General features: G+C 46.4%; 1 protein-coding gene across 2 annotated transcripts in view; it reads right to left on the bottom strand.

Moving 5' to 3' along the window:
- Positions 1–25,592, bottom strand: part of TBC1D5 (TBC1 domain family member 5) — a 1,888,005-nt gene that overhangs the window by 1,844,876 nt on the left and 17,537 nt on the right. Inside the window, exon 2 of one of the 2 annotated variants that reach the window (XM_086942181.1) lies at positions 22,060–22,204. The gene's annotated coding sequence lies outside the window, so the exon portion shown is untranslated. Of the gene's footprint in view, positions 1–22,059; positions 22,205–25,592 lie in introns of those variants that run through there. The other variant, XM_086942182.1, reaches the window with a different exon arrangement.

The raw sequence follows: 25,592 nt of genomic DNA, 5'->3' as shown, positions 1-25,592 counted from the left end.
CGTGGACCTTTGAGATTATTTCTGGGCCACAGGTTATCTATCTGTCTTCCTTCGCCTTGATGTTTAACGCACAAGTGGATTGCATTGATCAAGCGCCATTGAGATTGGAGATTCACCGAAATGAGGGAGTGATTACATTTAACCTGCCTAGATTTACAAGTGGCCTTGCTCGAGCCAGCCTCAGAGAAGCTCACCTGGCCCCACCCCGTGAGGCTGTCTGAAACCCCACCCCCTCCCAGTACCTAGTCCTGATGAAGACCCGCAATGACACCTTAAGAGTGCTTTCCCACGGTTGAAACGTTGACTTTAGAACTATCTGGACCAGCACTTTGGATTCTGCCCTGAGGCCAACACTCGTGGTCTGCAGAATTATCGGAAGAAGTTTGTACTACTGGCAGTTTTCCCCTCCTTCCACTTCTCTTATCACTGTATATAGTACACTTTCACGAATATCACTGAGCACCGAATGTCACAATGCTTTCTCATATGATGCGCCACCATCTATTGAACGTCATGTATATATTCAAATAAGGGTATTTATAAATGAAGCAATTTATATAAACACCTCGTCATATCCTAGAAGGTTTGGTTTTGCATTTCTTTTAATTTATTTTTGGAATAATGAGAAACATTTGAAGAAATAGCACGCACCGACAGAACCATTTGTATATCTTGTTGATACTGCCCAGGTTCTGAGGTATACTGGGTTATCCCATTGTGTTTTAATACACTGTCTCAGAGGCGGGCATAAAACCCACATTTTCAGTGATCAGGGCAATAAAAAATGCAAAGGCTCTCTGTGATAAAGATATGCTTCGCTCCTTTTTAGGGCTAGCGGAGTAAAATGCCAGATTTGTCGTTAACTATGCTCAGACTCTGGAACCTTTACGGGCATTACTTAAGAAGGGTCAAAAATGTGTGTGGTCAGGGGAACTTGAGGAGGTTTTTGCAAGAGTGAAGCAGCTATTTTTTTCTGCCCAGGCCCTGCATGCTTTTAGAGGTGATTGTACCTCAGTCATAACGGTAGACGCTAGTTTGAGAAGTTTGGGGGCTGTGCTCAGCCAGTGGGTGGATGGCAACGAAGAGACAGTGGCATACACCTCTAGATCTCTGAAACAGCTCGAGAGCAATTATAGTACCATTGAGTGAGAGTGGTCAGCTTGTGTTTGGGCGGCTCAAAAAATCAAAATGTACATTTGGGGGTCACAGGTTCGAAATCTGAACGGATCACAAGCCTCTAACCATCATGTTTATCAGAGTTAATGGTAGCAACATGTCAGCCAGGCTGACAAGGTTGGTATTGAAGTTACAAGAGTACAAGTTCGAAATGAGACACGTTCCGGAGAAGAAAAGTTTTGGTGCGGATTGTTGATCCAGAATGTCGATGGAGAAGGATGATGAGGATTTTGGTTGAGGAGGATGTGGAGTGTGTGGCTGTGGTGGATGCGATTGAGGACTGGGGCTCGGTCATTTCAGAAAACAAATGGAGGGATGCTACTTGGAAGGATAATATATTTTCCAAGGTGTTGGGAGTATTCCTCTCAGAAATGGCCTGAAGCAAGGAGTTTGTCTGGGGACTTGAGAAATTTGGCACAGGTGTCGGATAAACTTTCGGTGAAGGATAACGATGTCATGAGAGGAGACAGATTCATTCCTCCAGTGGATTTGCGAGAGGTCATCCTAAAGGTAGCTCGGTCACATGGGGGCTACCAAGACAAGTATGAGGATAAAGCAGCACTATTGGTGGCCGGCCATAGACGCTCAGGTCAGGAGCTTAGTGGATAAATGTGAGGAGCGTTTGCTGTCAGACAAGCACTGGAAGACAGCTCACACTCCATTGCATCCAACTCAGTTCCCGGAATCAGCTTGGAAAAAGATAGGATTGGATTTCTCAGGACCATACGATGTATTACCAATCGAAATGAAATACCTAATTTGGGTTGTGAACTACTATTCGAAATGGATGTATTACAAATGTGTGGAAACACCGGATACTGACCATACAATTGAATTTTTTAAAAAATGCATTTTTCATTAGAAGGAGCTCCTAGATCTATAGTTGCAGATAACAGAACTCAGTTTGTGTCAGAAAATGTTGCACATTTGTGAATATGCAAAATATATAACAATGCAAGGTGGCTTTGTATTCTCTGACCTTGAATGGACTTGTGGAACGGGGTAATAAGGTTCTGATGGAAGGGGGAGCTTGTGCCGAAAGAAGCATTTTTCGCAGTTGCTGCCTGTTTCCTGATTCCGCCCTTCACGCCTCGCGGCCCACGCTCCGCGGGTGCCGCTCGTAGGCGAGTGTCATCTCTGGGGAAATATCCCTTTGCTGCCCCTGCTTGTGCTTTGTGCACCAACGCGCCTTGTGGACTACCAGCTGAAAGGGTAGAGGCGGGACTGCGAGGACCAGCGTTCCGAGCGGCGGAGATCGGCCGCAGCTGGTCCTCTTCCCGCCCCCTCCTCCTCTCTTTAAAATCTTTGGGGAGTGAGTCGTGCCCTGGGAGCTTGTGCCGAAAGAAGCATTGTTCGCAGTTGCTGCCTGTTTCCTGATTCCGCCCTTCACGCCTCGCGGCCCACGCTCCGCGGGTGCCGCTCGTAGGCGAGTGTCATCTCTGGGGAAATATCCCTTTGCTGCCCCTGCTTGTGCTTTGTGCACCAACGCGCCTTGTGGACTACCAGCTGAAAGGGTAGAGGCGGGACAGCGAGGACCAGCGTTCCGAGCGGCGGAGATCGGCCGCAGCTGGTCCTCTTCCCGCCCCCTCCTCCTCTCTTTAAAATCTTTGGGGAGTGAGTCGTGCCCTGGGAGCTTGTGCCGAAAGAAGCATTGTTCGCAGTTGCTGCCTGTTTCCTGATTCCGCCCTTCACGCCTCGCGGCCCACGCTCCGCGGGTGCCGCTCGTAGGCGAGTGTCATCTCTGGGGAAATATCCCTTTGCTGCCCCTGCTTGTGCTTTGTGCACCAACGCGCCTTGTGGACTACCAGCTGAAAGGGTAGAGGCGGGACTGCGAGGACCAGCGTTCCGAGCGGCGGAGATCGGCCGCAGCTGGTCCTCTTCCCGCCCACTCCTCCTGCCTAGTCCTTATTGTCGACGTGGGTAACGCGCACGCGGGACGCGCGCGGGGCGATTACCGGGGCGAAGACCGGGCTAAGAGCGGGCCGTTTAAGGCCGTTCAAGGACGGCAGAGGACGGCCCAGGCCCAGAATCCCTGCTTCAACGCCCAGATCATATTTACCAGGTAGGAAGACACTCAACTCCTCAAGAAGCACAATATACCTAAATACCTGGTTAAGCCTGTTTGCTGCTCACTGTGAAAAGAACCATGCGGCATAAAACAAGGAGTCATACCAAAAAGGCCGCAGAGGTAGCTCAAGTGACTGGTCCCATTGACCTCTTCATCTCACGTGTTACTGAGACAATTGATAAAAGTATCGTACTCCTAGAGAAAAGAGTCTCTCTGGATCTCATGCACGCCAAACGCTCCTCATTGGGGGCCCTTGCAAATGTTAATTCACCCTCCCAGCAAGTTTTGACCAATTGTTCCTTGCCCTTGCCCCTATCCTCTACAGCCACTGTTACAGTACCAAGTGCTGTCGACTTGTCAGTCACCTGTTCAGAGTCTGACCCGTCCTTCGAGGATCTGGAGGCAACTCCGGATCTAGAAGCTTGCCAAATAACCGGAGAAACGGAGACGGGCCTGGATGGTTTATCTGCCAAGTCGACCCCTTATGTATCAAGTGACTCTAGGGTAAAGACTATCTGCACCCCTACAAAAGCAGAAGCCAAGCTCAAAGCCAAGGAGCTTAACCCCAAAGAGAAGTCGAAGAATAAAGCTAGTAATCATAACTTGGTGGCACCCATTCCACACTCAATGCCTGGCATCCCATGTTGGGTTGATAACATGGTCACGGACCTTAAGCACGACCTTGAAACAACGATAGTGACACAAATCAAACCCTTGATTTCCAAATTAGACAAATTAATATCCCTTATTAATACCAAATTGCCCAATAGGTCCAATGAGTCTGGGCATGTTCAGAAACAAGGGCACAGTGAACCACTATCCAACCCCCATCCACTAGCAAAGGCTACTAAATCCACTTCTGGCAAGGTAAAAACCCCTCAGCCCCCTAAAGAGCAAACTAGGTCACATCCTTCCCACTCAGGGAATAACCCTCCGCATTTATCACCAAAAGCAGGGAAAAATATCTCATCGATCCAGCAGCTAGCGGCTGGCCCGATATCCTTAACTCCCCAAGTCGCGGACCCCAAAGGGAATCCCACGAATGCTTCAGGCCTTGATTCGACCAAAAACCCTGTAGTCTCCAAACCTAGACAGACCCGCTTTAAGTCTATTAGTCTGCCGCCAGAAGTTTCTCCCTTCGTGGTGGTACTGACTGCTGTTCCTCCACTGAAGGAAGGAGTCAGAGAAACCCATGTAGAGCTAAGGAATAAATGTGCCCAGTGGCTTCAAGTGCATAGACCGTTACCTAGTGGGATGTGTGGGGAAATCCTTACTGTCCGAAGAGGGGATTGGGTGGGAAGAAGCAAGAAAAATATATCTGGGGATGTAATTACGGTTAACTTCAGAGATGTGGGAGCTGCGACCTTTATTTGTAATGCATCCAACAGCGGTCCTGCCACCCAGATCAAACCACTCCCTTTATCTTATTTCCTCCCCATTCCAACTAGACCCAATTCCCATCGCCCAGGTAACCAAGGGCCTGTACGTCCCCCCCATTATGCCTCTATCCATTGGCAGCAACCGTTCAACTTTCCATCTTTAGTCCCGCCTCATGCTGGGCTACAGTGGCAGCAACCTCTTCCCCCCCTACCCCCCCCTTTCTTCCAACCCACCCAGCAGTGGCAACGACCACCTCAGCCTCCACCCAGTAACCAGCAATGGCAGCAGCAATGGCAGCAGCCACGGCAGGATCCATCTCTACCTTCATCTTTCAACCCTTCCTACGCACAGTTTGCCCACCCAAACAGGTACTGTGTTTTGGATGAGGTTGATTGACTTCCTCAAAATGGAGGTTTAGATACTGACCTCCATAGTGATAATAACAGCACACATGACCCAGTGCTTGGTGCATCTCTCCCTACTATTTCAGTGATGGTATTACCCTCTCTGATTAGGGACAGTGCCGAAGCTTGTAATCACCAATGCCCTGTGTCTCCAGATGGAATCCTAGCAAATGGCAACTTTAAAATCCTCAGCTGGAACCTTGCTGGGATATCAAGGAAATTAGGACTTCCCGAATGGAATGCCCTGGTCGATGACCATACAATTTGTATATTTCAAGAAACCTGGGCTACCGAACCATTACACCGGGTGGGGTATATTACCTTTTTTTCACCAGCTGCTAAACCTAAAACAGGGAAGGGCCGTCCATCAGGAGGGCTTATTATATGGATAAGTGCACTCCTTAATTGCAGGATAATCACTAAGAAGTCAAGAACTCCTGACATTCTTAGTGTTTCTCTATTAGGCCTACAGGGCAGTATGAATATTGACCTCTTTAATGTATATATTAGAGGAACAAAAAATGGGGGTATCTCACCCACAACGGAAGAGCTTGAGGCTCAGCTAGGAGAGCGGCACGGGCACGGACCTGGGCATATTCTAGTAGCAGGGGATTTTAATTGTACTTATGAACCCCTCCCCATAGAAGGAGATTTGGATCTAGCAGAAGAGGACAATAGATGGGGAATCCCCACTCTTTCCATTCCACCCATCAAACGCTGGACTCGTAGTGCAATCCACCTAAATGCACTTACCCTGGAGTTCGGCCTAAGAGCTGTAAATGGCCGCACGCGGTCGGATTCCCATGGTGCTCCCACATTCAACAGAGTTGGTCAAAGCACACGTATCGACTATATTCTGCTGGATAGGGGACTCTGGAGCCATGTCCTCGACATGGTTATCTTAAACACTACAGAGAGCGACCACAATCCACTCTCCTTGTCTTTAAAAGACCCCTGGCCTGCTGACAAATCCCCAGTCTCTCCAAGTCGCCAACAGGGGATCACTGTCGCCACTTGCGGCAGACGCCTAAAGTGGAGCAAGATAATGTTAAATACTGATAAACTAACGGCAATGGATGTAGTGACTAAGAATATGCAAGCTGAAATCGGCTCAATTGATTTATCTATTGCAGCAGATAAGGCTACTGTTATATTCGAAGCTGCCGTTAAAACCCTAGGTGATCTTTTCTGGGTCCAATTGCCTGTAGGTAAACAAAAATCCCTACTAAAAACAAAAGGCAAACATGATTGGTACTCGGCAACGTGCAGGAAGGCCAAAACTCGCCTGATAGAGGCTGTCAAAGGAAAGTCCCCCTTAGTAATCCAATCTGCTAGAAAAGACTATAAAAGGGTCCTACAGGTAGCTAAGAGGGAGTGGGAGGATACTTTTTGGCTAACCCTTAAGGAAGCCAGTATGAAGAAAGACGCTAAATCTTTCTGGGATGCAATAAGGGTACGGAATAAACCAGACAGCGACCTTGTAACCTGCAACATTCCGGGGCAGGTATGGGAGGACCATTTTGCCAAACTTTATTCTTGCCATAATGATTTGAATGCGAGAGGTCCTGTCCAACCCTCTCTGCTCGCTAATTATATTTTTCTATCCAGTGACCCCGAGTTTACTCATAAGGAGGTGGAATATGCTATTAACTCTATCGCACCACTAAAAGCTCCAGGACCAGACGGCATCCCTGGGGACCTGTTGAAATCTGATGGGGCTACATGGGGAAAGATAATCCACTCCCTTCTTCTTGCCATCTGCAAGGGAGCCCCCATCCCCGCCTCATGGAAGGGGGCAGAGGTGGTTCCCATTTACAAGAAAGGCCCAAGGGATGATCCGTCCAACTATAGGCCAATTAGCCTGCTAGACATAACCCAAAAAGTTATCGGTAAAGTTATTCTACTCAGGATTCTTAACTGGGTGGACGAAAATAAAATACTTACCGATTTCCAGGCCGGCTTCAGAGAAGGCACTGGAACAATAGAGCAGGCTTTTAGGCTTATGATGATTTACTGGAAGGTGGTAGTGATAGGCAAGGGCAGTCTTTATCTCGCATTCATCGATTTAAAGACTGCCTTTGACCTTGTCCCTCGGGACCTTCTGTGGAAGGTCCTGGCCAATATGGGGCTCCCATTGTATTTGCTCTCCTTATTGGTCAGGCTGCACCAGGATAGTTTTGCCCAAATTAGGTGGGGTCCTGGCGGGGAGAAAACGGCTTGCATTCCCGTAGAGAGAGGGGTCCGCCAGGGGTGTGTGCTGGCTCCCACCCTTTTTTCTTTGTATATTAACGGGGTGGTTGAGCACTTACTTAAAACTCCATCTGATGAACCATCGCTGGCGGGGGTACGGGTACCGACCCTCCTCTTCGCGGATGACACGCTCTTAATTTCCAAAACGCCTATGGGTCTGCAGCAACTCTTGGATAATTTCCAGTCCTTTTGTACTGATCGGGGTTTGATTATAAATACCAACAAAACCAAATATCTTGTTCTCAACCCCCCCAAACAGCATGTGCGCCCACCTATTTTAAACACCGAGCCCCTGGAAAGGGTGAAAGTATTTGATTACTTAGGGATACGCATCTCTGACAAAATGGACTGGTCTCCTCATTTGGATAAGATGCTGTTGAATCATAAAAGGATCACAGGTGCCCTATTGAGGGAGCAACGTTCCAGTTCATTCAAACCAATAGGAACAATCCTTGAGATCTATGCCGCCAAGGGGGTCAGCTCTGCACTCTATGGAGCTGAACTCTGGGGCTTCGCATCTACAAAAGCTCTCCAAAAATCCGAGAACAACTTCTGCAGACAATTAATGTTACTTCCCCAAAGCACCCCACTTTTACCTTTATTTTTGGACTTTGGCTGCACGCAGATTAGTGAAATTGCGAATTTTCGCCCTTTGCTGCTATGGGCTCGTATTTGGCGAGTAGAAGAACTGAGCGCTTATGCCAGAGGACTGAAAGAAATAATGGAGTCACCACATTGGGCAAGAATTAAGTGGCTAACTGATATGAAATCCACACTGTCGAATTTGGGCCTGCTGGACTATTGGCTCAGCAAATCCTCTCCCCCAAAACAAGTACTCAAAAAATTATTTCGTGACTGGATTTGCTCCCAAAGGCACTCCGGAGTTACTATTGGAAGGCTTTCCGAGGACTTCTTGAAGTTCAAAGACACTCCTAGGCGTGAACCCTATCTTGATATAATTGGGAAACCATTTGCTCGATCCTTATATTTTAAATTTAGAACGGGTACTTTGCCTTTGAATACTTTTACCAAGAAATGGAACTCCTGTCTACATAAAACTGAATTATGCCCTTCGTGTTTAGGTTACCCAGAGACATTGGCCCATTTCCTGTTTGTTTGTGACGAATATGCCAAGCCAAGAAGGGCCTGGCTGAAGAACTTGTGCCGACAACTGGGTACCAGGAGCCATGATGTGGCAATCAGGATACTTGTTTCAGACTGCTATGTACCCTATGCCTGTGCCTTAGCAAAATTTCTTTTCTGGGCCTGGGCTATTCGAGCCAGAAAGCTTAATAACACTGTTTAATCTTTTTTAAAAAAATTCTTTTAAACTAATGTTATGCTTGTTGCTATCAACTGGATATATGTGATATCTACTTTTAGACTAACAATTTTGGTAAACTTGCTTTTATGATAATGAAATTTTATCGAAATAAAGCTTTTTGACTTTGACTTTCTGATGGAAGGGATTCAGTCAGCTATAGCTTCTGGCATTGATGTTAGAACACTTTAGGGAGAGAGGGTATGGAGTTACAACACGTCACCACACTGCACTAACGAAGTTACTACCATCAAACTTTCGAGGGGTAGAAAAGCACACACAACCTTATTTCCTTCATGGTTGGGGGAAGAGGATGGATAAGGCAGAAAAAAAGGTTAGTACAAACAAGGTCATGGACAGAGTCAGGGCAAAGCAGTTAAGGATGAAAGAGAAATTTTGAAAGGAAGAGTTATCCAGAGAGCAAGGGTATAGCAATAGGTGATTGGGTGATGGTTAAAAAAAAACATCAAAGCAAAAAAATAAATAAAGGGGGACTATTTTCAAACCCGGTGCAAGCTAGCAGGGTTAGTAGGGGAGCAGCGTTATTGGATGGTAAAGGATGGTGGAACAAGAGACAGTGACACGGACAAAAGATCATGCTAGGATCATAATGCGCAGGAAAGAGGCATTAAGTGAGCAGGATCACGGGTGGACCCATTGGTTACTGGGGACACTGGAAACACTTCAGTTTTGGAAAGGGAGGACACGCAGTTATGAGCAGGTTGGGGTCTTCGACTTTAATCTTGTCGAATGCGGAGTTGGAGGTCAGGCACGAAGAGGTCCGGCTAGAGCCAAGGATTTCGTAAGGTATTAATTGGATGATTTATGGGTAGCGGTGTTGTTCTTGGCAACATTTTGTTTTATGGGGAGGAGTTGTAGTGGTTTGTATTAGGTTTAAGAATGTTCATAAGAATGATGTTTAGAGTGATCGCTCGTGCATGGAGTGCGCGGTGGGCGGAGCTCGATGTACAACGACAGCTGCGGATCGACCTTCAGAGCAGCGACGCACTTCATGCTGAGGGTGAAGACCACAAGGACTAAAGAACGACTTCAAACTAAACTACGAATTCAGAAGTTATATATTTATTCTTACCACAACCGGGCATTACACAGATTCCTAGAGCGAAAGTAGTGCATTTGATAAGTTGACGACGGCCTGAGGTGTACGCAGCAATGGATAACTTTAAGTAGCTAATGTTGTGAAGCAGCTGCAGCTACTACCATGAAAGCCAGCCTCCCAGGCGCGCCCCGCCCATCCCTGGAAGCTCAGTGAGCTGAGTGCCAGGCACCGCCTCGGGACAGCCTCTGGATCAGAGCCCAATTCACACAACTGCCTCTGCTGATCGCACCGCCATTCAAAAACCAACGAAAAGGCAAAGTCGAAAAGCCATAAAAGGCACCATTTCAAAAACAAATCACTTCTCATCAGTATAATCAGTCATTATAATCACTCGCAATTACCGATTCCGGAAGAACAGGCGCCTCTGAAGGCGGCCCTGGAAATGAAAAAAAGAAACCGCGGCGAGTGAACCGGGGGAAACTTCCGAAATGTGAGTTGTGGGAGGATTAGGATGAGAAGAGCCGATGCCAAGAGAACTCCCAGGAGCCAGTGACCGGGAGGGAGCGCGTGCTAGGGCCAAGGACAGGTGTCCTCGCGAGCACCACAGCGCCCAGAAGCAGGCCTGGGCCTGCCCGCCACCCCATGAGGTCACCAGGAGTCTGTGCTGGTCTGGCACGTGTGCGACCAGAGACTCGTGGCTGCCGGAGTGTGTGAGCTGGAGCTGGGCATGGGCTCCGAGGCAGCAGCCCCTCCCTGTGCCTCCCTCTGGCTGTGTGTAGATCCACGAGGGGGCACGCCGCCTCGCTTCACTGCCATCCTGCAGAAGACAGCCTGGAGGGAGGCGGAGACGAACTCCAGAGAGCCCCAGTGTGTGAATCCCTCTTAATGAATGAATGCTTAGATGGTATCAAGGCCCGCAGAGCACCCCACACATAGCAGGGCACACAGCAGCTCAGAGCCAAAGGTGGCCCTACAGGGGAGGGACATTTCCAAATGGCAAGTCTAGACGGTGTGTGGATTGTTCGGATGCTCATGTGACAGTTTAGGAGACGCAGCCAATGGGCTTGATCGTTTGGGTCAAGCTTAGGATGGGAAATGAGAGACAGCCTCCTATCTAGGCAGAGTGGGGCGGCCTCCAACCCAGAGGGTGGCCAGAAGACAAGCCGCATGTTGCAGTGAGGGACTTGGGTCATGACCCTCCTGGCCAACACTGTGAGAAGTATCTCAGGGGGCAGTGTTGGATTAGAACCACAGCCTGGTCAAGGAACCTGTACCCTTCCCATCCTAGACTGCTAGGGAGGCAAGGGAGAACTCTCAAGGGCCCACTGGGAGGCGGGAGGCAGCCCTACACTCGGGTGGGTAAGCAATGAGCATTCCTGTAGAGGACCACGATGGAGCGACAAGAGCCGACTGTTAGGAGCGTCTCTCACTCCTCAACTATGGCTCGATGTTGTGGAGCCTTCGGGGCCTGTCAGGGTCTGTGGTGGGCCTGCTCCCACATTGTTCAATCTCTATTTAGAGCCACTGGGAAATTTCCTAAGTAAATCCGGGATTCACTATCATCTCTATGCTGACGACACTCAACTCTACCTCAAGATTGCCTCTGCGCACGATCTCTCCATCCTTAGCTCCACTCTCGACTCCATTCAAATCTGGATGTCATCTCATCAACTGATTCTGAATCCCTCCAAAACTGAATTCCTCCTTTTCTCCTCCTTACTCTCTCCTCCCCCGGTTCAATCATGGATGGATCAGCTGAATCTACTAGACAATAAACCCATCATTGTCGACAGCGCCAAATCCCTTGGTGTCATACTCGACAAAAAACTCAATCTAATTCCCCACATCAATTCCATTGCAAAATCTGCTCGATACCAACTGTGCCTTCTTTGGGGAATCCGTCGCTTCTTCCCGGAGCGGGACCTTATAACCCTGGTGCAATCACTGGTCCTCTCCAGACTCGACTACTGCAATTCTCTTCTTACTGGCCTCCCCAATTCCCACTTGTCCCCACTTAAGTCTGTTTTCCACTCAGCAGCTCGTTTCATTTATGGGGCCAAAAGAAGCGATCACATCACACCGATGCTATCTACCCTCCACTGGCTTCCCTTTGAGGCTAGAGCTATCTACAAGACCGCTTGTATCACCAACAAAGCCTTGCACTCCTCCTCTCCTCGCTACCTGGCGAATAAACTGAAGCTCTCTGGAGGCTCTAGACCCTCACGCAATGCAGAGAATCTACTGCTTGAACCTCCCACTTTCAAGAAGGAAAGAACGATGGCCCAATCCTTTTCAGGCAACGCAGTGAGAATCTGGAACTCATTCCCCCTCAGCTCCGGACCACCGCCTCCTCCCAGGCCTTTAAAAGGGACCTCAAAGTTCTCCTCCTCCAGAGACACCTCCAAAAGTAACTCACATCCTCTCTTTTATCTGAAGGGAGATCTCCCACTACTGTAGATTTCGACTTTCCTTGACCATGGAAGTGCCTTCCCTGTGTGTTCTTGTGGTTAGAGTGGTTGTCTTTTACTGCAGTATTATCCATGTACTTGTGTTTGGTACCCTCTTGCAACTTGCACTCACCACTTTGCCCCTGTAACACACGGTTTGCTTCCTCTCACATGTGTTTTACCTTTTTTGAGACTTGCACAAGTGCCACCTTTGCCTACGTAACGTTTGTTCTTGTGCCGGAGTCATTTATTGCAGTATTATACCTCAATTTACACTTTGTTTTCTCTTGTAGCCTGCACACTTGTCACTTTTTACTACCTCATGTATTTTTGGTTGCTCACAATTTTTACTACCTCATGTATTTTGTTTGCTCACAATTATCACTTTACTGTATGTAACGTAATGTTTGCTTTTGCAATCTTTTGTTCGTGTAATGTTCTCAGATTGTACCATTTCTGTTCCTATTGTGAAGCGCTCTGACGCCTTCGGGTAAAGTCTGCGCTATATAACATTGCATAAATAAATAAATAAATAAAATGGTCATCCTGAAAGGGACATCTTTCCCCCGATGTATCCTCTGCCGCAGCCCACACGAAGGTCCGTTGATTCACTGGACTCACGTCAGGCAGGGGCGCGTGTACCCACTGGGGTTCCGAGAGACACGAAAGACATAAAACAATGGAGATGACTGTACACACGAGCACATCACACGTGCATTCATATGATCTGCGATGCTGCATGGCTGAAGGGGTTCACCCTCTTCTCTGACTAAAGGTTCAGGACCGTGCAACACATGTGGTTGGGGCACTGGATGGGCAAAGAAAAGGCCCAATAGAAAATATCTTGTGGGTTGGGTGCGCAATGTTAATTTTAAGGAATATGTTGCAGCCCACGAGGTATCAGCTGAAGATCTTTCACAAGAAACCTTGTACACCACTGGTGACCCCACTGTTTGTGCGCACATTTGGGAAGGGTGCATACAGGGATTCAACTTTGTACCGTAAAAATGAACAGAAGGATTTAGATTCCTTTATATAACTTTACTTCCGGTAAATGGGTACAGAGGCGAGCGGCTCCAAGGGTGCGAGCCTGGTCCCAGGTGATCCAACCTCAACGAATGCAGCAGAAGACTCCTCACAGGGACATCACACAGCTGTTCCTCGCCACCACATACACTTATGAAAGGAACATACCTCCCTCCCCCTATGAATGGACACATGTGACCCACAACAAGCTGCTTGGCACTCACCTTCATGCACAGGGAGGAAATCCCACAGCAAAGGCACACACAATCCAATGATCACACTTCTAAGCACGCACTGCAACAAGACCTCACAACACCGCACTCCCTCCTCGGAGCACCATGTGCAATATAATTCACTGCTGGTCCAAGTAACACATGCCTTGACAATTATCAAGACGGAAGCCAAAGGGAAAAAAATAGGAGTATCCCAACCTGCTGGTGCACAACTGCCGAGATCCGCCCTCCCCAAAGGTCCGCCCTCCCCAGGATCCTCGTGGCAGGGCCGGCGCTAGGCATGGGCAGCGTGGGCAGCGGCCCAGGGCCTCGCAGCCAGGGGGCCTCGCGCTTTCAAATGCTTCAGAGTTTGGAGGCCCAGGAGGCCCAAGGGATTTAATCAATATCTGCCTGCCTTGGCCTAATCGCTGCATCTGCATGAGGATAGCAGCGATTAGACAGGTCATTCAAGAGCCATCACCTGTGAAGTGCGCCCTGCCCCTGACGGCGCCTCACACTGAAAACAGCTCAGCTCATCCTGGACTAGGGAAAGGGAGCACAAAGTAAATGAAAGGGGTGCGAAATACGGAATCAAGTGAGAGGGGGCTGGGGGAGCAGATAGGTGTGATAGCAGCCAGACAAGAGGTGCAGGAAGAGTAGCACAATCAGAATGTAAAATTGGCTGGACTAGGGCTTTCAGTGTGCTAGGTCCCTCGAGTCTTTACCTGGTGGTAAATTAAAATATTGAAACAGGCCCTATCGACCCTATATTCATGTCCTTTACTTTACCTACAAAAACAATGATCCTGTATCAGCACAATAATTGTATAACACAGTGGCCGGGTCGGACATTAGGGCAATCAGGCAGTGTGTAATGGTCCAATCTGCCAGGTTAGTATTTGACCTGTTTTTTGGGCTGTTTGCCTGCTTTATGGTCAGATGAACATGTTTTTAATGTTGATTTTCATGATATTAAAACAAACATTGCCTGCAGCAAAATCAAATTATGCAATCTCTCATACCATACAAAAAACGTAAACAGCTTGGGCCTCATTTATGAGGCCTTGCGTCAGTTTTGCGCTGCTGATGCGTCACTTTTTATGACGCATCGGCGGCGTAAAACATGCGCCTTGTTGCGCCATATTTAAAAAGTGACGCATCTAGGTAGATGCGTCACTTTTTAAACCCCTGCGCCACATTATACCTGCGTCAGGTATAATGTATGCAGAGGGGGCGTCCCCCCGCAAAAAGCCTCGTAATAGTGACGCAGTGAAATCTATGAGATTTCACTGCGTCACTTTTAGGACGCTGTTGCGTCAAAATCTTGTGCCTGCCTCACAGTAGGCGCAAGACTGACGCAAGCCCTTTCACATGGGGCTTTCCACATGTGAAAGGACGCATTGCTGGAGTTGCGTCACTTTTGTGACACACTCCAGCAATGCGTCACTCTTGCGCTTACAGATACGTCAGAAATACTGACGTATCTGTAACTCCTTGCGACATGATGCATCATACATTAAATATGACGCATCATTGGTGTCGCAAGGAGTGCGCAGTGAAAAGTGACGCATCGCTGTTTTCACGCAGTGATGCGTCACTTTTCATAAATAAGGCCCCATGTCTTTACAAGTTAAAAACTGCCCTAATTTTGACACTTTTCTAGCTAACTAATTCACTAATGGGGGCCACTTTTATTTTTGTGCTGGGCCTATTTCTTGACCCTATGAGGTAACTTCCTGTCAGGTTAAATCTTATGCAAATTATAGGGGCCTCGCATGTTCCTATTCTGCCCGGGGCCCCACAAATCCTAGGACCGGCCCTGCCTCGTGGAATACAAGATACACACTGTTCGCCCAGGTCTTCCAGTCCCCGAGGGAAACACAAAAGCAGTGCATGCACGGTAAGGCTCCACTTGTAAGTGAATTAAGCAACAGCAATCACAATCTAGTAACACGTGCAATGACACCTCAATTACAGAGCGCAGCAGTTGCGTGCCCAATTTGGCAATCTAGAGCCACTGAAGCACCCCACATCTGCAGGCATAGAATAGCCCTAGCGCCCTTTAGTGGTAAGGCTTTGAAAGCAGTAGTCCCTCTTCCATGTCGATATAGACAACAGAGCCAGCGTTTGCCAGCATGGCTGCCCTGCAGGGGCTCTGCCTGGGCTGCTTACTCGTGGGTTTGGTTGTCAGAAGCAAGACTTGGAATGCTCAGCTTCACCCAGCTGTCTTGATGCCATGTTCTACAGGTGGGGCCTCCTTGTGCAGGTACTGCCTGGCTTCAGTAAACACATAGCGAGCACTCCAGGGCTGCATGATGGGCACAGCACACAGAGCTCCATTAACTCAGCAGAAATGTATGGCATGCGCGTGTCCCCGCCTTCACAGCATGTGAATAGGTCTGTGTATACACCCACAAAAACACACGTAATGTGATCACTTGGAACCCCTACCCCCTACAAATAGCTTTTCCTTGGGTGCAACTCACAAGAATAGTTCAGAGACGGAAGCCGACAAACACACGTTACCCCATGAATGTGAGCAGTGCCTCACAGGTGACCACAGGTGAAGCGGTGGATGGTGCTAAAATCAGTCTCCCAGAGTGGTGGCATTAGCCCTTCCACCTCTTCACTTGGGAAGTGCCCATTTCCCTGTTGTATCTTCGAATTAACCTATCATACCACTATGCCAGTTCCTCCACTTCCCACAGCGTTTTATTCCCCATAATCTATGGGTAATATAGCTTCAAAAGTGATGCAGGTTTGTGTTCTTTGCTGCTATCAGGGGCAATTAAAGAACAGATGTGCAATGCTGGCCTACGTCCTTAAGAAAATTCAAAGTTCTCTCCAAAAACAAGGACATCTACAGTTTAGGGAATCATTTGACCCAGTCACAGCCACTCAAGCACAGGAGCAATGTTGGTGCTGATGGGAGAGAGAAAGTGAAAGCTGAGCACAACCAACATTTAAGAGGGGTCGGGGAAACGGGGAGGCGGCTTTAAGGCTAATTTACAATCACTTTCTCATTGAAATGCAGGCAACCCTAAGCATTCCATTACACATTTCACATAAAGAGGTGAACACGCGACCAAGTCGATGACCTTACTATCCAGCCCAGCGTGTGCTTGTAGTATGTACTGTTCCTATTAATACTTGGTTACTTTAAGGAATGTTTCATTGATGTTCTATTCTATGTTCTTAGAATGCTTAGTTGTGAATGTTAGTGTCATTACAAGCCTGTTCTCTCTCTCTCTCTCTCTCATCGCTGGTCGTGGGTTATTTACTTCAGGAATAAAACTACAACTATCAAACTACAACTTGGTCAACTCTGATCTTTTCATCTGAAGACCATACTACATTTATTGGCGACGAGGATGGGATCCGAACCCACTGAAGCACCATACCAGTTCTGATCTGGAACCAATGATCTAGAGGCTCGTAATGACACTAACATTCACAACTAAGCATTCTAAGAACATAGAATAGAACATCAATGAAACATTCCTTAAAGTAACCAAGTATTAATAGGAACAGTACATACTACACATCCTTCCACTAATAAAATAAAAGGCAGAGGAAAGTAATTAGAAACATAAAAAGAAAAATTAATTCAAAACATAATCATGAAGTCTAACAGGAACAGATCTGGTTCTACGACCAACACCCATACCATCCCCCTTACCATCAGCATTTAAAACAGGTTGAAACGTGGGGAGCGATGTAACATTTGAGGAATCACCATGAGCTAACGGGGAAGAATCAGGAGTGATATTCACAGGAAGATTAATAGGAACAGGAGGAGGCGTAGAAGTTTCCCCAACACCAAACCAATCAGAATTCGAATTATCAGATACATTTGAATTCTGTTTGTTAGAAGAAATAATTTTGGCTTGTTGGTCAGAAATCTTAATGAGGGCATTCTTGTTCCACCAACCTCTTTCAAGTAAAAGAGCTGCTGCACGAGAAACTTTTACAACCTTCACGGGAGCAGAAAATTTGGACTGACCTTTAGTAATTTTCACAGGTTTTTTGATGATAACCCAATCTCCAGCAACAAGAGATTTTTCTGCAACATGCATACGTTTGTCATAATGATCTTTGTAACATTCTTGTTTCATTTTAACACGGTCACGTATTTTAGATAAGTCAAAATTGCCCTGGATTTCTCTGGCCCGTTTTCTGTTTTTAATTCTGAAAAAAAGTTTTTAATTGTTGCAATTGATTATTTTTCCAAATGGATTTATTTTTCTTTTGTTAAGAATCCTGATTCCTTTTCTGTGATTTCATTTTTGAAACGTTTATTTGTCATCGATGGTACTCCTCATGTAATTGTTTCCGACAACGGTTCACACTTTGTTTCAAAGGAATTGAATGTTTTTTTAAACAACTTGGATGTTAAGCATACTTTTGTTCCTCTCTATAGTCCTTCATCAAATGGTTTGGTTGAAAGGGCAAACCGTTTGTTGAAAGATGCTGTTCAAACTGCTTGTGCTAATAGATTGGATATTTCTGATTTTCTTTGTGAGAAAATCTGTAACTATAATTGTACTCCTCACAGTACCACAGGAGTTTCTCCTTTTGTTTTGCTTCGAGGTCGCATTCCGACTTCTAAGTTGAACCCTTCTTGGTTAATGAGAAATTCTCAGGTCAATATTGATTTATCTAAAATACGTGACCGTGTTAAAATGAAACAAGAATGTTACAAAGATCATTATGACAAACGTATGCATGTTGCAGAAAAATCTCTTGTTGCTGGAGATTGGGTTATCATCAAAAAACCTGTGAAAATTACTAAAGGTCAGTCCAGATTTTCTTCTCCCGTGAAGGTTGTAAAAGTTTCTTGTGCAGCAGCTCTTTTACTTGAAAGAGGTTGGTGGAACAAGAATGCCCTCATTAAGATTTCTGACCAACAAGCCAAAATTATTTCTTCTAACAAACAGAATTCAAATTTATCTGATAATTCGAATTCTGATTGGTTTGGTGTTGGGGAAACTTCTACGCCTCCTCCTGTTCCTATTAATCTTCCTGTGAATATCAACTACAGTGCTCACATCTATGAACAGTCCACAGATAAACAACAATGACTGCACTCGAGAATGCTTCTGTATTTACTCGGCTCTTGAAGCAGCACTTTAGGCCTTGTAAGGGGAGCAGAGGAAGCTTCAGAGGGTATTCAGGTGCAGCAGAGAGCACTTTACGTTAACTGAATTCATATAGGGGCATTGCGAATATGCTTAAGGGTTTTTAGAAATGTTAACTCTAGACAAATGTCTCTGGATTACACTTTCTTCATTGGAGTAAGTCCCCAGGCAGCACCGATCAGAGGTGCACCCCTGAGAAAGCAGTGTCTGCATCTCCGTCACAGAGAGAGAAGCCAGTATTCAGACTGCACCAGGGCCTGCAAAGGCAACTAACTGTGCCTAGACTGCAGGTCCAGTAGCTTCATAAAGCTACTAGATGTATCAGGACCACACTCAGTCTGATTTCTTAAAGTCGAGTAAACAACACAACATTTAAGTAACTGGTTTTTAATTTGTAAAATGCATTATTTTATGCCAGGGGCTCAGTGGAGTGAGGCATTCCCTACAGAGAACTGAATGTGACCCCCATCTTTATAGGTTCACATGCAGACATATTTAGGCAGACTTTCACCCTTCCGAAGTAGATAAAATGAGCACCAATAATCTGGGTAACAAAAAAGTCTGATATCTGTCAATGGGGCCAGAAGACCCCTTTGAGAGTGAACATGGTCTTGACCAATACGCATCTGTTACATTTTAAGGTATTTACATAATTTTCATCATGTAAAGGAGTAATGCTGGCAGATACATATAATGGTGCTTGGGACATTTATCAATCTTCCTCAAGTCCATCACCTGAACACGAGGCCGATACATTACTAATCCCGCCACAGCCCGGCTGACCCATGTAAGGTAACGTAATGTAGACAGGTGACTAACAGCCAACACTGCTAAACCTGCATGACGTGACAAGGAATTCACTCCTACCAAATTATCAGAAGCCAATCTGACATGTAACTGACCCGTACCAAACGTACTAGCCTTTTTTTACAGGTGACTCACTCATGTGAACGCATAGTCCACAGTCCTGCCAGCCTGCCGCTGGTAAGGCGGCCATGTGATTGGTGCGCTCTTCCAAAAGTATTATCATAGGTGATTGGCAGGCCCATGCCATGTATGGCACCTTCAGCCAGTTTAGACGTTTTGGCTAGCAGCACACTGCATTCTGGGACTGGCAATGACGACTCTTTTTCAGAACCAGCAGCAAGTATCAACTTGCCGTGGGTCCAATAAGCAAATATGAGATTTGGCAGCTCCCAAGTCTTACCAAACTTTCCCAGGCAGATTAAAGAGAGGCTAGCATACACGTGATAACATGCAAATTGTATAATTAGGAACATAAGTCTTACAAGTAGAGCCTACATAAACATAAGGATACCAAAATGACAACTATGCGCATTGCATTTCCATGCCTAGAACCAGGGAGCGATTTGCTTCTTTCTTGGCATATGAAAACCAAATACACTGAAGAGATCAGAATCAGTTCCTGGACAACTGGCTCTGAAAGGTTCCAGGCCTGCAGACATTCAGGAAGCTCCAAAAGACAATGCAATTACCAAATTAGCTTACTTGCCGCTTGGGTGCATCAAGAAGTCCAAATCACTTGGCTTGAATACACCTTAGCTGCCATTCTAATGCTTAATATTACAGGCTCCAATATCAGAGCTAGTCTTTAGAATACTTCAACAGCTATCTTCGAGTTACACACTTGTAACATTAACGAGAACCGGAAAGCTACAAGAGTACGGCTGTACAGGCCTCTGCAAACAAGGATCAGAGGAGTAAAAAGTTGATGCCCACAGAAACCTATATGGGAAATGTTGCAAAACCTGTATTTTCAACCCTATTCAAATAAGGCAACAGCACGCAAATCTGTGTCTACATTTGCAAGCATATTAAGGCACATCCTCCTCCCGTACATCTACCATCATTACCACACAAGGGAACAATGAGTCAATATGGTGGCACCAGAAATGCAAGTCTATACACATAGGATGTTGAGCGGTCGACAAGTAGAAATTAAAAGTCGACTTGAGTCACATGGTGCCACTAGATCTGGTTACAGGCATACGTTTATTTGACAAACGAGAAATAGCTAGTAAGAAGAATGGAGAGTAAAAAAAAAAAATCTTGGTTATTCGAACTGCATCTTGAAATAGCAGAGAGTGGCCAAGAAGGTCATGTAGGCGCTTGCAAAGTTTTCCATCCCGAACTGACCAGTAGCAGATGATCTGCACCGCATTGCAATTCTTGAGACCCCAAGGGCTAATTTTCAAAAGAAATAGGGTTTAAAAGTGATGCAACACAATAGAGATTTGTGTAAGACTTAAAATAAAAGGGCGGTGTGACAGGATAAAAGCAAATGTTTCAAATGGCGCAGATTGCGTTCACTATTTGTGTACCCTCCACCAGGTTAGGCCAAGAATAGCTCTGAAGTAGTGATATGAAGAAGACAGATAAAAAAAACACAAACACACACACACGGGTACCACTGTACACAACAATGATGCCAATGACAAGGCTACAACATCAGGGGGCTAAGAAATGTAAATCTTCAAAAACCTTCATGACTGTGGTGTAGGTTACGCCCTTTGCATGTGAATATCTCATTCATAATAATACCAGCTGTAACGATCTAGAATGAAAGTCTTGTGTTTTCAACGGACAGCATACAGCGACATATAGAACCAAAGTAGGGGTGGCAATCTTTAAATTCTGCCTTAGTAGGGTACTGCTAATTTCAGCGCGTGATTGAGAACAATACGCAACTGCTGCTTATTTTCTTCATACATCATGTGTTACTCAGTCAATGAAAGGTAAGATAAGGGCCACCAGTTACTATGCTGCTAGTTTGAACTGGTGTAAGTTTTTACTCGCTGTCCCACACCAGACACTGATGCAGAATAGATCCATGTGCATGTGACATGACATGAAAATGCCTCCAGGAGAGGAGGAGATGATGCTTCAAAGCATGCCGCTGATAGAGTGGGTGAGGGTCATTTTACACAATAAGTGGGTGCCTGATAGTTGTAGTCTTGCACATCTCGCGCAGTTCCTACATTGCACAGGTTTGGGATGCCTTAGTGTTATACGACCCGTGTACTACAGCATTCTTTAAAATCTCACTACAAGATCAACTGATGTGCTTGAGGAGGTCCTCACTTTAGTAACCATGAACTGCAATGCTAATCATCAATTCTGATCCTTTGGCATCAATAGTTTACAGTGCAATGGCTCACTTATCTAGGAGTCTGGGTTTGTTGTTTCACAGGGTAATTTTGTAATCAACCAATCGAGCAGATGATGAGCCTCGTACCATTTCTAGAAGCACATTATGTTACATTGGAAAATGCACAACCAAGGAGTAAGCTTTTTTTCACCTCCCTTAATATCATTCTTTGCCGACAACCCACCCATTACTTTTCTTGCTTGATCCCATGATTTGCCATGGTTGTAATTAGCGTACAAGCATGTTTTACGCCATCAATCCTGCCTACAGAGCAATGCTGAAACTTATCTAATATTCACAACCAGTAGAGCAGGTCAAATCTGAATTTCAAAATATATGGAATATTTCTACTTGCTTTTGTCTGAATAATGCTTGAATATTCCATTAGTGAAGAAACAAATGTCTTACCTGAGATGGGGCCAGCGGTCTCGCTCGCTTGAAGCAGTAGATCACAAGAGCTCCGTCCTATACCTGTGGAGTTTACAGGAAAGCCATTCCAGTGCTAATCCACCCAATGCAAAAGAAAAGTCAAGACCTACAGCAACTCGTACTCCTAAAGAAAGAACAGATGGAAATGAGCAATTCACTACTGCTAGAATTTTCCAGGACTTTAACATGGCTCTTTAACGTCAAATAATTTACATAGCACCTGCAACCCCGAGAATAACCATATTCCTTAGAGCACATAGGGCATTCGTTGTCTGCCAAAACAATGCTACTTAGTCCTAAACTGGAATGAGCCAGAAGGGTTCTCCGACTATACGGTAAAGACATTAAACTAAAGGAACTTTGCCTTTATAACCCCAGGGCAGAAGATTATCAATAGTACTAGGAAATTAATGAGAGAGAGACAGAGAGTAAGAGAAAGAAAACATTAACACTGGAATTGGGGTCATGAGAATGGGAATTGATGAAAGCTCAAACAAAACCACATGGTCAATTTATTGACCAAGCTGGTTCAGATTGTCCCTGAAGGAACTGTCGGAATACGTAGGTCTTCAATTCCTTCCTGACGTGCAGAAGAGAGAGAGAACCAGTCAAAAAGTTACGATTAGTTTGTCTAGTGTGTGAGGGGGAGGGAAGAAGAGGAACTTAGCAAAAGCTTTTTTTCTGTGCCTCTTTTTGTACCATTTCTAAATTTTGGGGTGGTTCTGAAACAGCTTGTTATGGTGTTTGATGGATAAATTAATACAGCTTGTTTGAAGAACAGGCTTTAAATACAACAGAGTCGACCCGGAAAAGGAAGCGCTTCAAGGAAACATTAGTGTGGATCTCACTGTTAAAACCTAGACTGCAGTGTCAACATTATCGGCGCCATCTTGCCCCCTTTTCGAGCCCATTCATGCGCGTAAGCGGCAGCCATTTTAAATGCCATGGCCTCTCTGCCCATCGCCGATAGCCAGCGCGTCTCTCTCTCTCTCTCCTGACCTCGCAAGCATCCCCCGCACGCTGACAGCCCCCGCTCTCACATGCCTTGGGTCATAAACCCCTCTTCAGCACAGCTCTGCCTCGGAACCCCATCCTGTTCCCAGCTCAACACCTCCCTCCATTCCTTTCATGATCCCGGGTCCTTTGATAAAACCCCCTTTCCTCTGTGCCCGTTTGTCTTACTCATTCCCAGGCCGCCACCTGGCCCTGCGGATACTGTTTATTGCCCCCTATACAGTAGGAAGCTTCTCCCATCAAAGGATCCACGAGTTGATCAAAGCCCCCACCCCATGAGATCCGATCAACCACATACATTCCGTGAATCGGCGGAATGTCCAGCTGCGCGACAATCATCACCTGTTGTGACCGGGGTGGGGATTTCAACTGTAAATGTGTGTGGGAACGGGCCTAAAGCGGGGATTCCGAGGATGTCCTTTCATACTTCAAAGCATTGCAAGAATGTGTGACATGCAATAAAGATCATAAACCTGTGTATAAGAGGCCAGGCCTCAGAGATGCGATTAGAGCACCTCGAGAAGATACCCTGTTGTCTGATTTGATGTGTTCTGCTCCGTCGGAATAAAACTTCTGTTTCCTGCCTTCCAGTCTCCAGCGCCTGCCTCTTTGTTTGGTAACTTGAGTGGGTATAGAGGCGGTTAACGCCGGGCAACTCCGAAAAAGGTCATCGGCCCTACCCTGATTCCACAATTGGCGCCCAATGTGGAGCCCATCAGCGATTCGTGGATCCAGTGGGAGAGGTCCTGACGACAGAGTGAACAACTGCAACGATCGGGAGAGCTCCTGTCCGATAGACCCTCGTCTGACAGCCGATCATCCGAACTTCACTGGTTCCGAACAGACCTCTCTCGAGTGATCTACGGTCCTGACTGGGAACCATCAGGAGTGCCGCGAAGATCACGAAGAATAGAGGACGATCGGGCGCTGGATTCGGAAGACAAGAAACTGTCCATGCGGTCCGGGTAAGGTCGTGTAAACGCGACAAATTGCGAAATGATTGTTTGATTGTTTGGAAATACTAGTATTACTCTTTTGTTGATTTGTTTGGAGATTCACTGTCTGCAAACGGAGAAACAACAGGCTCTCTCTTTGCAAGCAGTGAAGGATAGGTAACGCAGACTTTTGTCCCCGTTGTAATCCGTCGTGCCTATCTTCCTCCCCCACTGATTGATTGTTTGGCCCGAACTATTATTCGCGGATTGTTTTCTGGAGATTCTCTGTCTGCAAACAGGGAAGAACAGGTTCTCTCTTTGCAGGTAGTGAAAGGGTAGGTAACGCAGACTTTTGTCCCCGTTGTAACCCGTCGTGCCTCCTTATTCTCCCCATTGATTGTTTGATTGACCGAACATTGACCGTTCGATATTGGTTCTTTTGAGGTATTCACCGCCTGCAAACAACGAAGAATAGAAATATTCTGTCTAGTCTTTGCACGCAGTGATAAGATAGGTAGTGCAGACTTTTGTCCCCGTTGTAATCCGTCATGCCTATCTTCTCCCCACTGATTGGTAGCCTGTTTAGCCCGGACCGCTTATTAGAGATGAACCATCCGGCTCCACTGGAAGGCACCCCTAATAAGGACATGTTCATGAAGCATGGATTGATCGCTATAGCTTATTGCAAGCTGTGGCATAAATATACGAAAAAGGATCGAGAAAGTCAGTGGCCACTGATTGGATCCTTCGATGAGGATAAAATAAGCACGCTAGAAACAGCCCTTGGGAAGCACAAAACAACGCCCACTATGCTTGATAGTCTCGGCATGTGGCGCAAAGAAACCGAACAGCGTAAAAAGAGAAATGAGAGTAGGTTGGGAAAAGAGCTGCGAAAGGCAGCCCACCTAGCTGCTAAGAAATTAGAAGAAGAGATTAAGGAAAGAGAGGAAGCCAAACAGAAACTAGAGGTAGAAACATCAAGCCAGTGTCCGGTTAGAACGCCCTCTACGCTCTATCCTGAATTGCCCTTGAAACAGCGAGCCAACGATGATCTTTTGTTAGGTCCTCCGATCATCTACATGCCCCCTCCATATGCCCCTTCCCAACCCTTAGCACAGCACCCACCACCCCCCAAGCACAGACGAGAGTAGTACCAGAGCTTCGGCCCCCATGGCCTCTGTGCCGGCCGAACCCCTTGTATTAGATACAGCACAAGTGGCAGCGTTAGATGACCCCGAGACCCGAAAGGCTGATTCCGCAAGAACAAACAGATTAGGCAAGGATGAGCGAGCAGGGATTGATAAGATAGTGAGGACATTGGTAGAAAGAAAGGAAAGTGAAGAGCACGTCACGGATATGTTCAACACGTATACAGGGAGCCACAGACGACATTTTGCCGTACGACTGTGTTATCATGTCTTGAATGCGTACGAGGACCGATATCGAGACAAAGGTCCCGAGAGCCTAACGACTCTGTACCGGAAGATCGATATCGGGGATGAGGGCGAGTGTGATGTGACGGACCTCCTTACGCGTACGCTTGAGGTTTTCCGCCACCTCACT

This window comes from Lissotriton vulgaris, chromosome 10, assembly GCF_964263255.1.
Source record: "Lissotriton vulgaris chromosome 10, aLisVul1.2, whole genome shotgun sequence".
Lineage (NCBI taxonomy): Eukaryota > Metazoa > Chordata > Amphibia > Caudata > Salamandridae > Lissotriton > Lissotriton vulgaris.
Note: the sequence above shows the minus strand (reverse complement) of the source record. Positions and strands in the feature narration are given on the sequence as shown.